Here is a 20,623-nt window from a genome sequence, read left to right as displayed (position 1 = left end):
AAATGAATCAAATGTCAAAGCACTGGCCAGAAGCCAAAAATACCTCTCCTATGTTGTCCCAAATCAGTAAGCTCTGTCCCTTGGTCTCTGTCCAGAAATCCAAAGCAGTAAAGTCATTGCAGCAAAATGGCTGGGCTTTATAGGTCAGTGTAAGTGCCCTTTAATTAGCGCTCCCCGAGGCCCGCAGGGCCTCTGTTGCGTTCCACTTCACAGTTCTTAGCAGCGCCACGCCCACATTGGGCGGGCGCCACTGAATTTCCGGTTTGGGGCGCACAAACAGCGTTGCACGACAAAATGACGTCATAAGCTGCGCGCGCAGCTGAGCGGGCGCAAACACTTTGCGCCGGCGCTAAATGTCAACTGAATTTGGGCGTTGGCGCAGATCGGTCTGCGCCCGGGCGCTAAGTGCCTAGCGCTGGAAATATACCCCTCTTATGGCGTTACCGGCTGGCGCAACCAACTGAATTTCTAGGCCGTAGTCTTTTATGATTCAAACTATAACGTATCTCTGACCCATCACAGTAGGGTATACTAGATTAACACAGTAACAACACAATGCTTTGGCCCAGGACAGAACGCACACCATTGTCATCTATCACGTGCGGTGTTCAGCTAATTTAGGGAATGATGGGAGAGAGAGAAAGCACACAGTCACCATGATCTCCAGACCACTCTTGCATCACCATGCAGTTAGTTCAGACTAGTAAGTCACCATCTTGGCTGGAGGTGATGTCTGGTCCAGAGAGACTGGGCAGGAGATAAAAGGAGCTAGTATCACAAAAAACCCTCACAAAAAATAGCACTGATCTACATAAAGAGAAATAGGCTAAAAAATGAAGTGTAAACACCATTTTGTTTCCCTTCCCCAATTTTAAGACTCCTGCTCTGATACCTTGTCCAAAAGGCCATTATTCATCAGTAAGCTTTGACAATAAGTGCCAGCAGGCTATTCCACCATGTGAGGAGCATCATAGCCAAGCCAAATCTTACTCTCACCCACAAGGTTCATGCGTACAGGGGGCAATTTATAGTAGCCCCTGGGAGTGGGAAGCCTGGGCGATTTTCGTTTTGCAGGGGCGCTGAGGTCAATTGTACTGCTAACGTAGCAAGGATAGGAGATCGGACCCGGAACCTTCCTGGTCTGCACAGCTCAGTCACTCACTGGATAAACTCATTCATCTATAGCTGGGCAGGGGAAGGGCTCAATACAAGTCAGTGTTACAGCGATACGTTGACATCCACTTTCAAAACAGCGAGATTATGGAAGAACTGGTGATACGTGTCTTCAAAGATCGGGCTCCAAGCCACTTGGATTAAACGATAACTCTAATGCACCACAATCCCTCCTGGCTTTGAAAGCACAGCTCCTGGTTCAGGCAGCACAGTTACTTCACTCCATCCGGTTCCAAATGGCAGCTCATGCATCACCTCCCAACGGCCAGGAAACCAGAGGAAATAAAACCGCTTAGAAATTTTAAATATTGAAAAAAATAAATTAAATGCAGCTTTGATAAGATAGGCCAATAAATACATGACAGACTAGCGGGGGAATTTCCTACTTGCAGTAGTGCCAAGGAAAGATGAAATGCAACATCAGCCTTATAAATCTCCTGCTAGTTAGGAATTTGGATACAGATCTAACTCTGACCCTGCCAACATCTCTCGGCTCAATATAAGTAATCAAATGCTACAGTTCCACCTCCAGCCAATGGATTTTATCCAGTCCAATACTACCTTAATAAAGGAAAGAAAAGAAAGCTGCTTTATTAATGCATCTTATCATGCCTTTCAAGATGCTTTAAGTATAGTGAAATACCACAACTCCTGTCTCTCTTAACCTCTCCCTCTCCCACCCATGTCCACGGCTACCCCTCGACCTTGTCATTTCACATGGCCTCTCTATTTCCATCTCAAATCACAGACATGTCCATCTCTGGTCACTTCAATGTATCCCTCAACACTCACATCCCCTTTCCAACCCCACTTCCGCCCCGGAAATAAACTTTCCCCCAAGTCACTTAGAACTGCACATTCAAACTTCCAACTGTCTAGCCTCCGTTCGTCATGATACTTCTGCAGCAGTTGATCTTACCAGTTTACTTGAGTTTTTTGAAGCAGTTACTAGGTTAGTGGATGAGAGTAGTCTGGCAGACAATTCCGATTTTCAGAAAGCCTTTGATAAAGTACCCCCACATTAGGTTACTTCACAAGATAGAATCTTGTGGCATCAATGAGAATTTGATACACTGGATTAGGAATTGGCTCCAATCCCGCAGGCAGAGAATTGTAGTTAATGTTTGTGGATCAGCCTGGGGGCAGGGTACTAGTGGTGTCCCACAGAGATTGCTGTTAAGGCCATTACTTTTCACTATTTTCATTAACATTGTTGTTGGAGGGTGGGGGTGGCGGGTATGGTCAGTAAGTTTGCAGACGATACAAAATTATGTGCGAATGTTAAGACTGTGGAGGAGTACAGTCTTCTGCAAAAATATTTAGTGGCGCTGCGGGAATGTGTCAAACATAGGCAAATGGCATTTAACCTAGACAAATGCAGACAGGTAGGTCCAACCACATGAAACAGTACTGAAATTGGTCGAGAGGGAAAGGATCTAGGTGTCATTGTGCACAGATGACTCAAGGTTCATGACCAATGCAGAGAAGCCGTAGCCAAAGCAAGCAGGGTATTGGGTTGTAGTCATAGAGCCATTCAATTTAAGTCAAAGGGAACCAATCTGTCATTATACACGTCGTTGGTTAGATGACATCTAGAGTACTGCTGGGTTACCTTGTTGGGCAAAATACACACAGGAGTCCAGTTTTGGTCCCCCTCACATGGTGGGTGATAAATTGGCCTTGGAAAAGTGACCCAGAAAAAGTATGTGTTTTTCCCAACAAGGTAACCCAGCAATATTCGATATTACAGGACTATGGGGCACCTAAGAGTGGGATGCTCAAGGCAGGCTCATGCCGAGCATGAGGCAAAATTACGAGTGCACACCTGCAAATATGGCCTGATCTGGATCACTGATGTAATTTAATGTGAAGTTCGACAGTGTTTCTGAACATTCTCTGAGTAAAGTAGTAACAGTAGCAATTCAAGAAAAGAATAAATCTTTGTACTTTACTCATGTAGTCAACTGGGTCAGACTGGAATTCCGTTTTCTGTTATTGAAACACCTCATCAGCAGATATGGTTCCAATTCAAAGGGATTCATTACTGCTCCAATGGCCCATTATCCAAGATTGAGAGTGCCCGGGGCCCTCTTACAAAAATCATTATCAATTTTAACAATAAAGCAAGCTTATTGTTAAACACTTAGCTCTGCAGTGAACACAATCCCGGCTATAACTCTTTCATGTAATCTGTCTCATGAGAAGTTTACATAGAACAAAGTAAGAAAACTAAAGACATATTCTCATTTATGGAAATATGCTAAACTTGAGGATGGACAATTTGTTGTCACCCGATACTCAAAGCTCTGGAGAGTGCACAAGGGAGGAAGACTAGTGCTCAAACAGGGAGAGGATCATATTTTGGCTAATTGGGAAAATACCAGTTAGTCTGAGGCCTGCTCCTGGAGACTAACTCAGCATAATCCCTCTCAACAACCCTAAGCACTTCCACATGAGAACCAGTGGCTTGTTCAAAATTGGACTAGACAGGACCAGTAGTCAGTCAAAACCTAATGGTTTCTCTCGCCCCTCACTGCACTGGTCTACCTGAAGGCTGTCGACGCAAGGCCCAGCAGATTGCTGCAACTTGCAAACACACACTGCTCTCAATGAAAGCACAGCCAAGTCACCTAAGAGAGACAGTTGCCACTGTTCCATGGTTGACACCTAAGGTCTCAGGTACAGCAGTGCTGGCCACCCCTGCAAGCGATCTGAACATCTTGTGTTCAGGAGTGTGTTCAGAATGCCCAAGAGCTAATTATATGATAGTGTAACCCAGGGGCATAATAATAGGATGCCCCTTGCGATCGGAACTGGATATTCCATCTTTTGTAGCACCCTCATGTAGGCTTCTCTAATTTTTCAACAGATGGTTTGTAAAACACTTGAGTGAGACAAGACCAGATATCAATCATTAAGCTGCTTTATTTTACACATAGCACGTAAACATAAATTAACAGTTGTGAACAAGCTTCACTTACTTCACTTGCCTTCTCGAAAAATGGCAATAATAAATCATGTGCCCCGTTTCTCTTGTGGGCTGACTTACTTGCTTTTGAAATTGTCTTACTTTCTAGACAACTTCTAACTGCAAAACTTGTCCCGACAGCCCTGCAAGTGTATGCAGTGAGAAGCTGATGTATACAGACCAGGGCGATGTCAGGCTCAATCCCCAGTCTGTGCCAACGTAGCTGATCTCAGCCAGGGAGTGGTAAGGGTGCGATCATTTGTTTCACTGTCCTGGGTTCGGCAGGGGAAAGTCAACCTGGTCTCCCAGTCTTGATCACAATTGAGTAGTCCCTGTTGGAAAGTGCTTGTATGTTGACATTAAGGGAGAGCAAAGTCAGGCTCGAGAACAATGCCAACCTCTACCATCACCCGCTGTGGCAATTAATCTGCTGACAGTCATTGCCTAGGCTCACACATGAATAATGGCCACATGAGCAAGCAATCGAAGGACAACCAGTGCCCAAGAAAAGGAGCACTTTCAGGAGAGGAGGTAATGGGAGAACAGTAACACCCAAATGTAGGATCAGTTCACAAGCTTTTTAATGTCTAACTAAAACACAGCTTACTCCTTACAAACAGGAAATCATTAGTGAGGTCTGTTCTTATACTTCCACTTATTAGAAATGACTGATACCGCCCGAGTATGACAGATTACTACAGAAACATGCAGTACAAGACTTGGATCCATTATAGAACATTTCGATATGGCCAACTAAAACACAAATTAAACTGAGATAAATTACCATATTCACTGACCACAAAGAAAAGGCTCATTTGTTGAACTTAGTCAGGAGCAATGCTACAAATGAAAAATGTACAAGGGCAAATTCCTTCAATTCCCAAAAAGGAACATTTTGTCTGAAGTATACCTTTTACATTTTAAAATATGTTGAAACCACCTTATTCTCACTCTCCACATACTGGTTTAACTAGTACGATAGCAAAATACTGCAGATGCTGGAAATCCGAAATAACAACAGAAAATGCTGGAAAAACTCAGCAGGCCAGGCAGCATCGGTGGAGAGAAAATAGAGTCAATGTTTCGGGTGAACTCTTTGTCAAGGCTAAAGAAGCACAGGAAATGAAATAGATTAAGAGGCCAGGCTGGGAGAGAACAATACCTCTTAATGTCTCTTCACTTCTCTTTTGTTCAATCTTAGTGCATGAAAGTCTGAAAGGAGATACAAATGTTGAAGGCACAAGATTTGTTTTCTAACGAGTCCTGTGGGCATTAGCGAGGCCTGTTCTTATACAGCAACTTACATTTATATAGCGGCCTTAACGTAGTAAAACACCCCAAGAGGCTTCACAGGAGCATTATCAGACAAAATTTGATACCGAGCCACAAAAGGAGATATTATGACAGATGATCAAAAACTCTGTCAAAGAAGTAGATTTTAAGGAGCATCGTAAAGGTAGAGTGAAGAAAATTGGGGATAAACAAGAGGCCAGAATTGAAGGAGCACAGAGTTCTCGGAGGGTTGCGAGGCTGGAGAAGTTTACACAGATAGGGAGGGGCGAGGTCATGGGGGGATTTGAACACAAGGATGAGAATTTTAAATTTGGAGTGTTGCTGGACTGGGAGCCAATGTAGTCAACACGTACAGGGGTGATTGGTGCACGGGACTTGGTGTGAGTTAGGATATAGATACGCATGTTTTCACTCATTAGAAGTAACTGATACAGCTTAGGTATGACAGATTACTGCAGAAACACACAGTACAAGGCTTGGATCCATTATAAAACAATATGAATTTTTGACTTCATTTTGCACCACTGGTATTATTTTGGAATCTACAATAAACACAGCCTTGTATTTTTTCTCTTCTGAAAGCTTCAATTCTTAATTATTGAAATCTACTCTTTAGCTTCCATTTTTCAAGTATGAATTATTTTTAATTTTAAAACTTCTGTCTTGCAGTAGCAGCAAATAAACTAATACTAGGGAAAAAAAGTTTTTTTTTAAACAAATTGCCCAATAGCAGAGGCTGGCCAGGAGAGCTTTGGAACAGTTGACGTAAGAGAAGTATGGATGAGGGTTTCAGCAGCGGATAAGCTGAGGCAGTGCGGAGGGAGACAGGCGATGTTAAGAAGGTGGAAGTTGGCGGTCTTTGAGGTTGGAAGTTAAGGTCAGAGTCAAATAGGAGGCTGAGGTTGCGAACTGTCTGGTTCAGCCAGAGACCATGGCCTGGGTGGACGATGGGGTTAGTGGCGAGGAAATGGAGTTTATGGTGGTGACCGAAGACAATGGTTTCAGTCCGCACAATGTTTAATTGGAGGAAACTGCGGCTCATCCAGAACTGGTTGTCGGACAAGTAGCGTGACAAATCAGAGGCAGTGGAGGGGTCGAGAGGGGTAGAGCTCAGTGTCGTTAGCATACATGTGGAACCTGGCATCATGTCTTCAGATGATGTCTATGAGTGGGAGCATATAGATGAGAAATAGGAAGGGCTAAGGATAGATCCTTGGGGGACTCCAGAGGTAATGGTGCAAGGGCAGAAAGAGAAGTCACAGCAGGAAATTGTCCGGCCACAACGGGATAGGTAAGGGTGGAACCAGTTGAAGGCAACATACACAGCTCGACAACAGAGAATAGGTGTTGGAGTAGGATAGTGTGGTTAACAGTGTCAAAGGCTGCAGAGAGGTCGAGAGGAATGAGGAGGGATAGGACACCATGGTCACAGCCACAGAGGATGTCATTTGTGACTTTGATTAGTGCGGTATCGGTGCTGTGGCAGGGGTGGAAACCCGATTAGAAAGACTTAAACATGGAATTTCGGAAAAGATGGGTATGGATTTGGGAGGAGACAACACATTCACTGACTTGGGAGAGGAAAGGGTGGTTGGAGATGTGGCAGTTGTTTGTGCGGACAGATGGGACCAAAAGATTTTCTGAGGAAGGGGCTGATAATGGCAAATTTTAAAGGGAGGGGGACGGTACCTGAGGAGAGAGAGCCGTTAACAATATCAGCTAGCATGGGGCCAGGAAGGGAAGTTGGGTGGTCAGCAGTTTAGTGGGAATAGGGTCGAGGGAGCAGAAGGTGGGTCTCATGAACAAGATGAGCTCGGAGAGGGCATGAGGGGAGATAGGAAAGAATCTAGAGAAAGATGCGAGTTCAGGGCTGCGGTGGGGGGGGGAACTGGCCAGGGTGTGGGGAGTGTGGCTTGGTGGGCTAGTGGAAGGGAGGGAAGTGGCAGAGGCAGTTCAAAGGATGGTCTCATTCAATGCCAATGAAGTCCATGAGCACCTCGCACTTGTTATTGGAGGTGAGGAACGAGGAGGCAGGGGAGAGGGTTTTAAGAAGATGGTTTGCAGTGGGGTTAGCTTTGCATTCCAGGATAATACTGGAGTACTGAGTAGTTTGGCAAAGGAGAGTGGGGTCTGGCAGTGCTTGCTAAATTAGGCGAGGAGTGGCTAAACCAGTTGTGCGCCATATACATTCAGGTGTGCGCCATTGGGACGCAAGAGAGCGAAGATGGGGCCGTACCAGGGGGAACAACCAGGGTGGGAGAGAGTCAGGGTTTTACTGGGGATAAGAGCATCAAAGGTGAAGGTGAGGGTGTGATTGACCAGATCAGTAGCTGCAGAAGTATTGTGGCTAACAAAAGGCCAAAGGCTAGACAGTTGGGTGTTTGAAAGTGACATTATAAGTGACTTGCGGGAGAGTTTTTCATGGGGCAGACACAGAAGGAAATGTTGGAAGGGGGTTGAGTGGTGAGAGATACATGGAAGTGATTAGAAATAGCCTTGTCTGTAAATGAGACGATGGGAATAGAGAGGCCACATGAGATGGCAAGGGCAAGGAGGCGGCCGTGAATATAGGTAGGAGAGTTTATATAGGATAGATTAAGGGAGGGCAGTCAACTCAGAGGAGAGAGGGCAAGGTGAGTTGAAATAGAGGTTAAAATCACCGAGGTTGAGAAGTCATTTGGCACAAAGGCTGAGGAAGAAAGGAGTGAGGCTATCTTGTTGAGAAACTTGATGTGAGACTTCAATGAGTGGTAGAGAATGAGGATTTTTAAAGGAGTGGCGAGATTGGTGGGACAAGATGAGGTTCTCAAAACAGGAGAAGGTCCCAGAGGAGTAGGGAGACAGACAAAGGTGAGAATTGGTGATAAGGACCACACTGCCACCGCAGCGGGTTGGGCGGGGCTGGTGGTGGAAGGTATAGCCAGGCTGGGAGGCTTCACTAAGGGGCCAGGTGTCACCACCTGTCAGCCAAGTTTTCATCAAGGCCATGATGTCAATGGAATCATCCACAATAAGATCATGGATGGCAAGAGCGTCTTTCGCACATGAACAGACAATTCTGGAGGGAGATGTGGGGAGGGGCGGTAATTATTGATCCACCGGTAGAGTCCACAGGGTCAGCGGTGGGAGCGGTGAATGGGACCGGCAGGAGGCTGGCAAGCAGGTGCGCTCGGTGAGAAAGTTGACAAGAGAGAAGGATGAAGCAATTGGGTTGCTGCTTGTAAGGAGGCAGCGACGAGTGTCTTGAGTGGGCCCTTCGGAGAATGCCGAGAGAGGCACAGAGAGAGGCTGTGGGCTTATCCAAAGGGGAGTCAAGCCTGGCACAGCATCAAGAGAGTAGGAAGGTAGCGGGACAATGAAGGGTTGTGGTAGAGCTTTGGTGGGGCAAAGTACCTGAGAGGGGAGAAACGAAATGAGGCATGACTGGGTAACAGACGAGAACGGCCCAAAATCGGTAAAAAAGAGAAAATAAAGGAGATGGAAGTAATAGGCTCGGAGATGGAGCAGCTGTCAAAATGCGTATGCATATGGGCACAGAGGAATTTCAGGTTACATAGGCATGGTTAAGATTAGGATAGACATGTCCTAGTTGTAAATGGAGACAATAAGAGAAAGTCTGAAGTTAAAGTCAGAGGCCCTGTGGTTGGCTGAAGTTGACTTTTAGATAACTGGGATCAGGTTGGACTATCAACAAACTAACCTGGAGACAGGTGTGGTGAGTCCAGGAGCTGTTTGAGGGGCAGTGTATCAGTGGGCGCATTGCTAGAAGTTTTCCCATGGGAAATGGAGAGCCTAGGAAGCGTGGAGAATCGACCATGAGCCAGCACAGGCTGGTCCAGAGGTCCAGTGAAGGTGAGTCGTGGCCTCGGTGATGTGTAGTGCACACCAACGGATCCAGTATACCAGCGGAGGGATGAATGGAGTCAGCGGCAATGGGAAGCAGGCGGAAAGCAGCAGAGCAAAGGTCACTGGGCAGCAGTGGAGCAGAATCCAGAGCCGGGTGGGAATCAGCAGAAAGAGATCAGAGCTAACTCAGCAAAGAGTGAAAAATCCCCAGCAGAGGAGCAGAAAACTGAGAACGCTGCAGCAGGCTAGACACTAGAATCGAGATGGCCCAGCAGTGAATAACGTCTCTGTAGAGAACCGCGGTGACATTTGAGGTCATTATAAGGTCCAGAAGCTGCGAGAAATGGACTTCAGCCCAGGGGGAAGTGGACATCTGTCCAGGGCCCACACAGCAGCAAAATAAAGCTGAGAAACCAGCAGTGCATTACAGGACCATCAGAAGCTCAGCAGGTGAGGGATGGCTGTAGGCTAGAATATGTTAGCTTAAAGCTTAAATCTATATATAAATCTGCATGGCAGAGCACTTTTTACAACTGAGATACTGGAAGTGAGTCACAAATATAAACCTGAGATCAGGCTTCATATATTTGTAATCTGACGTAAATTTGCAACGGACTGCCAAGTCCATTGTCCTACAAACAAACTGTAAGTCACTTCAATGAAAACGTAGGTCAGATGAAATTAGACCAGCTGCTCAAGCAGCATTTAACAGCTGCCGCTCATCGGGTAGATTCATTGGTCGCGATTTCACCGACCAAGGCGGGTCCTGGGCGGTCGAGGTCAGTGGCACGGTCCCAGCCGCTGCCTGCTCCAGCCCGCACTCTCCAAGCGATTTTACATTAACAGGGCTTGCTAAGCCCGCCCTGCGAGGTTCCCGGCCAATTAATAGGAAGCGGGTCTGATGACATCATTTGATGACGCGTCATCAGCCAGTTTCCTTAAAGGGGCCATGTCCAAATTGATCTTGACAGTTCTGCTGTCGGTGTTCTACAGCATTAAGGTGCTGCAAACACTGACAAGCACTGCACAGAGGTGCACGGCTGCACCCAGGCCATTCCATGACTCCCTCCATATGCACACAGGGAGGTTCTCTTCCCTTCCCATGGGCGGAAGAGACCTCCCCAGGAGATCAACACAGACTGGTTGCACATTGCACAAACAGGGATGTTGTCAGGAGGACCAGGCTGCAGTGGCGCAAGCCTTTCAATCATCTGAGTAGATCATGAAATGTTACTGCCAAGCCTCACTCCGAACCTCATCCTGCTGTGCCACTCATCACATCCCCATCACTCTGCCTTCCGTACCCTACTCCTGCACATCTTTACTCACACCAACTTACCTTGCACCTCCACCCATCCCTCTCTATCTACATTATCACTTCCCCATCTCACTAGCCACCCCTCACACTCAGCCTCAACCTACTGCAATCATACCAACTAACAACACACAAGGGTAGGCACCTGGGTGGTTTAGCCAATGTCCATGTGAAGTTTCTGTTAATGTGTTGTCAAATATTGAAATCTATATTTTCAACACTTTATCTTATTGGACAGATCTGTGCTCACCTTTGGAAATGGCTTAGTGAGTTGCAGTGAATGTTGAGACATAATTCACCACCTCCCCAATTGTGATGAGTGTGAAAGGAATGGCTTGGGCATTGTAGGGATGCTTTATGGTGCTGGTGTGAGGTGGTGTCAACCTGGCGCATCATATGGCAGCCAGGGTGTACAGCGCCAAGTTGAGTAAATCTGGCCATGGTGATCCCATCCCTGGCCTCCTGGGCAGCAATGTTGTCGGGTGCTGATACCGTGTCCAGTGCAGGTGATTGCGGAGAAAGTTGGTGCTGTTGATGGTGATGTTGGTGTGCCTGGTGATGTTGGTGCTGGGGCTGATCGTGGACGGATTCAGAGGACCAAGGTGAGATATTTTCAAGGGCACTGATGTTGCTGGAATAGATGGTAGCTGAAGTTGAGATGACAGAAGCGATCTGTCAATGGTGAGAGAGCTTGCTCCAAGGAGGTGACAGTGGATAGAGAGTTTACTCCAAACACTTCCAAACTGCATAAAGCTCAAAAGTGTCTTCCAAGTCCTGAAGGCTCAAGCTTCTGACATTGGAAAGTGAACAGCTGTGAAATGGTAGCTTTTATACCACTTTTGCAGCTGTCACCTATTCACAGCAATGGGGAGACATCGAGAACCCGACCTACTTACCTGACGTGATCTCCGAACAATGTGAACCCCGTTAAAAAAGTGTTAAAGTAGAAATAGGTTGGCAAAATAGTAGTTAACAAGCGTTTAACAAGCATTTAACTTTCTTAAATGCCTCCCCCGCTGCTTGGTGTCGGGTCTGTACTGAAATCGCAGACCCGACACTTTGGAAACTTCAATGGAGGCAGGTTTCGATTTTGACAGCGGTCCCGCCTCCAAACCCGCCCTCTGAGTGCCGGCAAAATCGCGGCCATTATATGCCGTCTAGTTATTAAAAGCTACATGAAGTTAATGCGTCAAAGAGTCGGGTTCGGCTCTTAAAATATCCGCTTCACGTAAAGCAGGAAGAACTGGCTGGGTTATTTTCTCCTCGGTGGAATACAAAATTGACGGGCAGGAAAAAAGCCAGCTGGTGCATCAAACCTGCCACTCACTATGACGGCCGGAGCATCATGACTAGACAATTCCCCCCCCCACCCCCGCCCACCCACCTCCTCGCGGCCATGTAATCTCTTGGGAAGAGGCAAAAAAAACGGAGAAAAAACCAGAGCCAAAAAGGGAAAATTCCTTTCTGACCCCTTCAGGCGATCAGGAATGACATGGTGCTCACTGCTGGAGAGCTTCTGTAACTGGAGGACCCAAGTGGAGTATTCCTGAAACAGCAGTGTTGTCAGTGGACAGACTTAATCCGCAGAATGGGAGCCCTGGTGACAGCATGCTCAAATCTCCAGTCCAGCAAACAAAATAACAGAAACCAGATTGAACACCGAGTGCAACAGATGCCCCCCTCTGTGCCAATGTAAGCATTTACCATTTGCACCAGAGTGATGCCATTTTCGCCCTAATGGCATGTGCACAGTGAACATGCCTCCCATACCCACACTTGGCTAGACTGCGACTCTTATGTCTTCCCTCTGATTGTAGGGATTGCTCGAAGGCAGGCTAATATTTTCTAATATACTCAACAACAACAACTTGCATTTATATAGTGCCTTTAACGTGGTAAAACATCCCAAGGTGCTTCACAGGAGCGTTATCAAACAAAAGTTGACACAGAGCCACATAAGGAGATATTAGGGCAGATGAACACAAACTTGGTCAAAGAGGTAGGTTTTAAAGAGCATCTTGAAGGAGGAGAGAGAGGCGGAGAGGTGTAGGGAGGGAATTCCAGAGCTTAGGGCCTAGGCAGCTGAAGGCACGGCCACCATTGGTGGAGCGATTACAAATCAGGGATGCTCAAGAGGCCAGAATTGGAGGAGCGCAGAGTTCTTGGAGGGTTGTAGGGTGGAGGAGGTTACAGAGATAGGGAGGAGCAAGGAGATGGAGGGATTTGAAAACAAGGTTGAGAATTTTAAAATCGAGATATTGCCAGATCGGGAGCTGATGTAGATCAGCGAGCACAGGGGTGATGGGTGAACAGGACTTGGCGCGAGTTAGAATATGGACAGCAATATCAGTTCCTGTTTATCAGTTAATCATTGCTATTGCATTTGCAGCATTTATATAACTTGCCACAGATATTTCAGGGGCCATCATGCATGAAAGGCACATAGTAAACATGGATTTGACACAATACAATGGAAACAACCCCTACGAACTTCACAGTGTACGTTATGAAAACCAATTTATAAACTGGAGTGATTTCAAAGATGTGACCTCAACTTGGGGTTTATATGCTGGTTAAAAACAAGTTTTACTCTTATTGTTTCTGAATACAGTATTTTGGAACCCGTTCATGAGGCTATGCCTTGCAATCACTCGCTTACTGTTCACTGTTCTACTAGAAGGATCTGTGTCTGTCCCATTGCGTGGGCACATGCAAACTCCAGGGGAAACGACAAAAACTGGCTTCACACAGGTTTCAGTTATGTCCACTGAGCCAAATGTAAATTTTGAGCCTGTCAGAATAGTACCCTGGCTGTTGACCCTTTCTTGGGACACATCTTAAGAAATGAACCCAGTTAAATAAAAGGCAAGGACATAATGAAGAGGCGCCACATCCATCCGCTCTGTTAGCACATCTCAAGAGTGGGCGCAATAGCAGCAAAAGGTACTGACAGATATTAATTCTGTTCTAACTAGTGCACACTACATACATCGGTAGAAGATAACTCTTGTAGACATCAGCTCATTATCTAGGAATATTCAAGATACTTTCCCCCCCTCTATACAGACATTTAATCTAAGCCTCGGGTCTCAATATAAAGAACACGTAATAAAAGAAATAAATGGATATTTGTTCATTGTTTCCTTCTACTGCATCACAATTATCTAAATGGTTTCTTCAGGAATGCTCTCCCTCCCCCTTGGAAACAGTAACCAGGCCCAAAGCAGAATGAAAGTTGCTACTGTTTTGGAAAAGGCAATAAATGGCCTCCATTATATACCATCATGATGATATAAACAACCGCTGTCAAGCATACAGGGTGTGGATGGCGTTCATTACTGGCTTAAGTGTGTGCTGAAAGGAGGAACATGCATGACTTTTGAACTGACTACTCCTACTTTAGTAAATGCAAATGGCAGGAATGAGAACAAGTCACTCAGCTTGACCCGTGTTTTACATTCATGATCTCAGGTCACTTTGGTTCCCTTCCTCCTTCTTTTGCCTCCAATCTTGGGACCAAGCTTGCCATTTATGTTTAAATGTTTTAGCCGAGTCCATTAAGTTTGCTAAGTAGCAGCCTATTCTATAAGTTAATAAGAATGAAATAGCCTTTAGCTTGAAGATCTTTTTCTAGTAATCATGTCTTCGTTTACTGGCTCTACACAAAGAATTCTCCACATCCGCCAATTGTTCCCTGCCAGATTGAACCATAAACCTCCAGTTTTCCTTCTTCTCAGTGAGTAGTTATTTAGGATTCCAGGCTGCTCTCTGTAGATCTGCCACTGCTGCTTTGCACTTCCATTAGTACAGCGAACATAGTTGGACACAACAAGCCAGCTGGTGTCTCACGAATGGCAATTCCTTGGGCTTGTAATTGCTAACATCCTTCTTCCTTTTCAATCGCTACAACGTGACAGCATGTTCAATGTTTGGTTAATAAATGTCAGCAGTGGTAGCATTCTCGCCTCTGAGTCAGAAGTTTGTGGGTTCAAGTCCTACTCCAGAGACTTGAGCACACAAATCTTGCTGACACTCCAGTGAGTTACCAAGGGAATGCGATACTGTCTGAGGAGCCGTCTTTTGGATGAGATGTTAAACCAAGGCCCTGTCTGCCCCCTTGGGTGGATCTAAAAGATCCCATGGCACTATTTGATGAAGAGTAGGGGTGTTCTCCCTGCTGTCCTGGTCAATATTTATCCCTCAACCAACATCACTAATATCGCATTGTTGTTTGTAGGACCTTGCTGTGCTCCAACTGGTTGCTGCATTTCACGTTTCCTACATTACAACAGTGACTACACTTCAAAAGTACTTCATTGGTTATAAAGCACTTTGGGACATCCTTAGGTCATGAAAGGTGCTATATAAATGCAAGTCTTTTTTTCTTTTAACTGCCAAACCCAAACTTGATCCTGCAAGTAGTATTTAAGATTATGTTATGTAATTATATATATATACCTCCAACAGGGGACGCATGGTCATGTAGGTTATGCCATCATTATTGTGTAAGGTCCTGGCTGAGATGTAGAGGATCGACCTGCTACAACACAGGCTAATGAAACAGTGCTTTCTCTTCAAGCCCTGAATCATGCACATGGCTGTTGCACTTTGTTTACTGACTTGCACAGAGACAAAACAGAGCCAAGACAATATTACCTGGGGTTCCATGTGATACAAGGAAGAAGGTAGGGCTCAAGAGAAGCAACAATCCAAAGTGAACAAAATCTAATTCTCAACAGGGGCGCAAACAGTCAATTGTTGCTGTGTGAAGTGACCTGGCCTGCTGACAGTAAAATGGCAGTATATACAGCAAAGGTACTAAACTTAGCAAATCCTAGAGATTAACAGGAAAGAAAAGCCTGATTAATCGTCAGAAATGTGCTGAAAATATTCCACAGATGCTATATCTCTCATATTCTCTCATCAAAAGAAATACACAAATATACCGCGCACACATATATACGTATCTCATGCCACACTTAGAAGAAGGTTCAAGTAGAAAGAACTACTTCACATCATTCTGTTTGAAGTCGAGTTGAGCATGGTAACACTAAAGGGGACGGTCAACTTGGTTAACACTGGATGCAATCGGTTTGAAAAGCTGAATGGCCAGGCTTGCTGTGCTTACAGTTAACCTGAGCACAGTGTCCTCTTATGTACATCACACAGTCTGCAGTTAATATACTTCTGTCATTTGTAATATAAAGCACAGTACTCCAATAACTACATACTTCAGCCTCTTTTGGAACAGCAGCAGAATGGACCCAGATAAGAAAGCATACTGAGAGATGCATTAAAATAGGCACAAAATCACAGACTTAAGTTGCACATACACACACACACACACACACACAAGCTTAAAAGATAATCACCCACTAAAAAATGGTTGAATGAACAGCTGGGAACTGATGTTGGGTAATGATGCAGATGTCCAAGATTTTCTTTCTGTAGCTCCCCTAACCACCATTTAGGTCTTTAAGCTCAGGAATGAAGGTAAATGAGGGGACTTTGCAAGGATATGACTGCAGTATGTTATGTTAAATCACTGATGGAGCTGTACAATAGTGAAAACCTAAAGCACGCTGAAAAGATATTGAAAGTTGTACTGAAAGTTATGCTGTTGACTCTTTGAACAGTCACCATGCGGCAGTACATCTGCATTATATTCCACACTGCTGTTTTACACACAGTGTCGTTAATTACACTGAAAATTAAAAACAGTAAAACTTTTCTGAATAAGGAGCAACTGTGCCACACAACAGATGCGCCGTCATCAAACGGAAACTGATCCTGTGAAAGTGCAGCAAATACTCCCACTCCCCTCACCCCATCCCACCAGCAACAGAAACTAGGACTGATCTCAGTACAGTATCATTTCAGCCTGAGTATAACCAAGTGAGGTGGAACGCTTCAAAGAAACAAGCTTGGTTAGATTTGGGAAACTTTTGGAAATCAAGCGACAGCTTGTAACACAGCAAACTAGATTGTTAACACATAGGTTCCCATAGGTTATATACCCAACTTATACACCTGCAATGTCAAAATTGTTACGTACAGCTTCTACGAAAAATGCAGGTGGACTAAATTTTGCGTTTGCATCACACCCTTGTTATAAATGTCAGATTCATATCACCATGCAAAAAGTGAAGAAAATCTCTCTTCTTCTTCTTCTTAGGCAGTTCCTCGGAACCGAGGATGACTTGCTTCCACATTAAAAATGAGTTCGCAGGTGACTGATCAGTCCAATGCGGGACCTACAGTCTCTGTCACAGGTGGGGCAGACGGTGGTTGAAGGGGCAGGTGGGTGGGGTGCTTGGGTTGACGTGCGCTCCTTGTGCTGCCTGCGCTTGGCCTCCGCTTGCACCCGGCGAAGAGACTCGAGGTGTTCGGCGCCTTCCCGAATGCTTCTCCTCCACTTTGTGCGGTCTTGGGCCAGGGATTCCCAGGTGTCGGTGGGGATGTTATACTTTTTCAAGGAGGCTTTGAGGGTGTCCTTGAAGTGTTTCCTCTGCCCACCTGGGGCTCTCTTGCCGTGCCGGAGCTCCGAGTAGAGCGCTTGTTTTGGGAGTCTCGTATCAGGCATGCAGACAATGTGACCCGTCCATCGGAGCTGATCAAGCGTGGTCAAAGCTTCGATGCTGGGGATGTTGGCCTGAGCAAGAACACTGACGTTGGTGCGCCTATCCTGCCAATGGATTTGCAGGATCTTGCGGTGGCAGCGTTGATGGTACCTCTCCAGTGCTTTGAGGTGCCTGCTGTACATGGTCCATGTCTCTGAGGCATACAGCAGGGCGGGTATCACTGCTGCTCTGTAGACCATGAGCTTAGTGCCGGGTTTGAGGTCCTGGTCTTCAAACACTCTCTTCCTCAGGCGACCGAAGGCTGCACTGACAAACTGAAGGCGGTATTGGACTTCGTCGTCGACGTCTGCCCTTGTTGACAGTATGCTCCCGAGGTTTGGAAAGTGGTCCACGTCGTCCAAGGCCTTGTCGTGGATTTTGATAATCGGGGGGCAGTACTGTGTGGCGGGGGTAGATTGGTAGAGGACCTTTGTCTTACGGATGTTTCGTGTAAGGCCCATGCCCTCGTACGCTTCTAAATATTTATTGATGATCAGACGAGGAATCCATGTGACTGAACACGGAAAGAGGCTCCTTCAACCAAAACCAAACAGCAGCTCCAAGGCCATTTCAGACTTCAGGGTTGTCAGCAACTTACTTTGGTCTTCTCAATATTCCAAGCCCGCATCTTCATTGTCCTGTACACACCTCTCAGCCGCCCCGTCTTAAACATCCTGATATGAAACGGTGCCTCTGAGAGGAACAGCAGCTGTCCCCAAGTCTCCAGAGCTGGGAAGATGAGCTGTTTGTCGGTTCTCCAGAAAACTGCACTCCGGATCGGAACGCCAAGTTGGGTTCCACATCTTCAGCACGTTGTAAGTTGACAGTTCTCTAAAACAGGGGAGGTCCTAGTTTGTTCTTGTCTTCGTGAGCCACATATGTGCATACTATGGTGCCTTGTTCTTGTTTCCATTAATTTGCATATATCTCAGACTGCAGATACAAACAAGTCTTGGTGTTCAGATTTAGGATTTATCCACCATTGAGGTAACAGCGCTAAGGACATCCCTTTCCAAACCTCCAGGTCAATAAAAGGACAAAGCCGCGAGTATGAAATCGCGAGTAGACCTGCGTCAACCAGGCTCGTGGCCTGGATTGCCAAAGCTCCATCAGTTCCATGTGTAATAGTTTGGACACCACTTCTCCCCATTTCATCCCAGCACCTTTAACCAATCTCATTTAATTTTAAAATCATAGTTTCCATCACCTAATCACTGTTTCCTAATTTAGCTGGCCTTTTTTTGTACCCTTTTCAACCTTGATGCTGCCTAAGCTCTGGATGGGCCTTGGGACTTCACATAAATTTCTCAATGAAAGGAATCTAGCAAACATTTTTACTGAATTCCAGTCGTTTTCCAAGAGTCATATTCAGGCCCCCTTATTTAATGTGTTTACCATGATTATAAAAGTAGAGTAACACAATAAACACCAATCTTTCATTCTGAACATCAAGCTGTGGTACAAGAAGCACTAAGCGTAACTTTACTAAGCTTTGCTCCTGGCTTGGAGCCATGTGAGGTGGGAGTGCAGTTCATAGAACTGGCCGTGTAGTATTATAACCCCATCCCTGACCCGCTCACTAACCCAGCGAGGCGTAATGCTGGGAGCAGGGCTTCAGAAAATTGCCCCTTCTGAGGTCAATCGCCTCAAGTCAAATCAACCTGTTTAACAATTCCACAGTGAAGAGAGTTGAATCTAGTTTCATTTAAATACTGATGCTCACTTGAAAAAATAAGTCTTAAATTTGTTTGAATAACTAGGTCAGCACAGAGAGTCAGAGTCAATACTGAATTGATTCTATTACAAGAATTGATTCTACCTTTCCCTACAGTATAATATCCTGGTTTTCTTATAAAACAATATTGTAAATAGTCTCATTAAAGGTAAACAACAATAAAAATCCATTTCCTCCACTTTTTCATAGCGGTGCCTTTAATATTCCTCTAATCTTAGCTACAGCACATTGCATCTTCGTCCTCTACCTGAGCAAGCAGACCACTGCATGGGGACAATAATGATTGGGGCCAATGGCTGGTATCACTACGGCGGAATAAGATGGAGTCAGCATGCTCTGAAGTTTCATTCAAATGTTGACAAAACGTATCAAATAACCAAACCTCACCAGCACAACGTGAAGCCACGGCCCCCACAGCGACAAGATAATTAACCAGCGGTGGAGTTAATCAATCTTTAACTCCCTCTTCATCTTATCATTGCCATAGATGCTTTTTTGTTTAAGCTATCCTGAACTTCAGGTCAGGAAAGTAGAGTGACAAGAACTCATCTACGATTCTAATAGGAAGTCCTGCTCTATACATTGACTGTTGAATGTACATCCATCCCAAAGATAGATAAGGGCCTGTCAACCCCAATGGGCCAGAACCTCAGCTGTTTTAATGGCATTACCTGCAAATCTAATGACATAATCGATTACAAGCTTTGAGAAACAGCTAAAGATTTGGGGCTAGAAATTTGGTGCATTTGCATCTCTCGTTAACACCTCCGGGGGGCGCTAATGGGGCACAAACGGCTTTTCACCCGGGCGTGCCACCGCTAACGATTCCTGCTAAATTCAGCGGGAGTTTAGTGGCAGCGGTAACCGGTAGCGCCCCGCTCCGCTGCGCAGGCGATGACGCCTGCATAATTAGCCCGCGCCCCCTGAATCTGTGCCGGGCGATGACAGCGACCAATTCAGGGGGCGGGAAAACGGAGCAGCAGAAGGCTCGCGGGGCGCTAACTAAAGGGGAAGTGGCGGGGGAAAAAAAAATCGTTCAACTTCTTGTCGCAGCCCATTGCGTCTTTGAACGTGGGATCCGTGCCGCGATCTGGCAGCCCGGCACTCCTCTTGAGTGCCAGGCTGCTGGCATGGCACCCTGCTCCCCGCTGGTTCAGGTAGGGCCCCGCAGAGTTGTGGGCTTGGGCTCTCCCCTTTAATGAGGGGAAGAGCCCTTCCATGCGGCAGCGCTACGTGGCCTTGTGCATAGCGCTGCAGGATGCACCGCCCCGATATTCAGGGTTAGCGCTCTAAGAAGGAAGTGGAGCGCTTGAATTAGCATCTCCACCTCCCTCTTGGGACGCTAAAACTGAAGTTAGTGGTCACTGGCACTATTTTTCGCTGGGCACTAAATTTAGCGCCCAGGCAATGTTAGCGACCCAAAATGGTCGCTAACGAATTTTCCCCCCATAGGCTGTTCTCAATTCATTTGAATTATCTGTTAATTCAAATTTTGTTTGCACTTTTGCTTTACATTGCCATTTCACTTACAATACTTAATTTGATTTAGTGGAAAATTCATTTTTATTCTTGTGCAAGACACAAGCCAACAGAGTGGATGCATTTGTAAAAGGGATCTCGGTACCATCAACAGTACAACAGTTGTTCACAGTCACAGATTCCAGCTTGGGATT

General features: G+C 45.8%; 1 protein-coding gene across 6 annotated transcripts in view; it reads right to left on the bottom strand.

Moving 5' to 3' along the window:
- Positions 1-20,623, bottom strand: part of cntn1b (contactin 1b) — a 1,036,112-nt gene that overhangs the window by 357,272 nt on the left and 658,217 nt on the right. The window lies entirely within an intron of this gene.

Source organism: Somniosus microcephalus, chromosome 16 (assembly GCF_052327205.1).
Source record: "Somniosus microcephalus isolate GS21.2 chromosome 16, FLI_Smic_1.0, whole genome shotgun sequence".
NCBI classification, from domain to species: domain Eukaryota; kingdom Metazoa; phylum Chordata; class Chondrichthyes; order Squaliformes; family Somniosidae; genus Somniosus; species Somniosus microcephalus.
The sequence above is the reverse complement of the archived record's forward strand: the minus strand, read 5'-3'. Positions and strand labels throughout refer to the sequence as shown.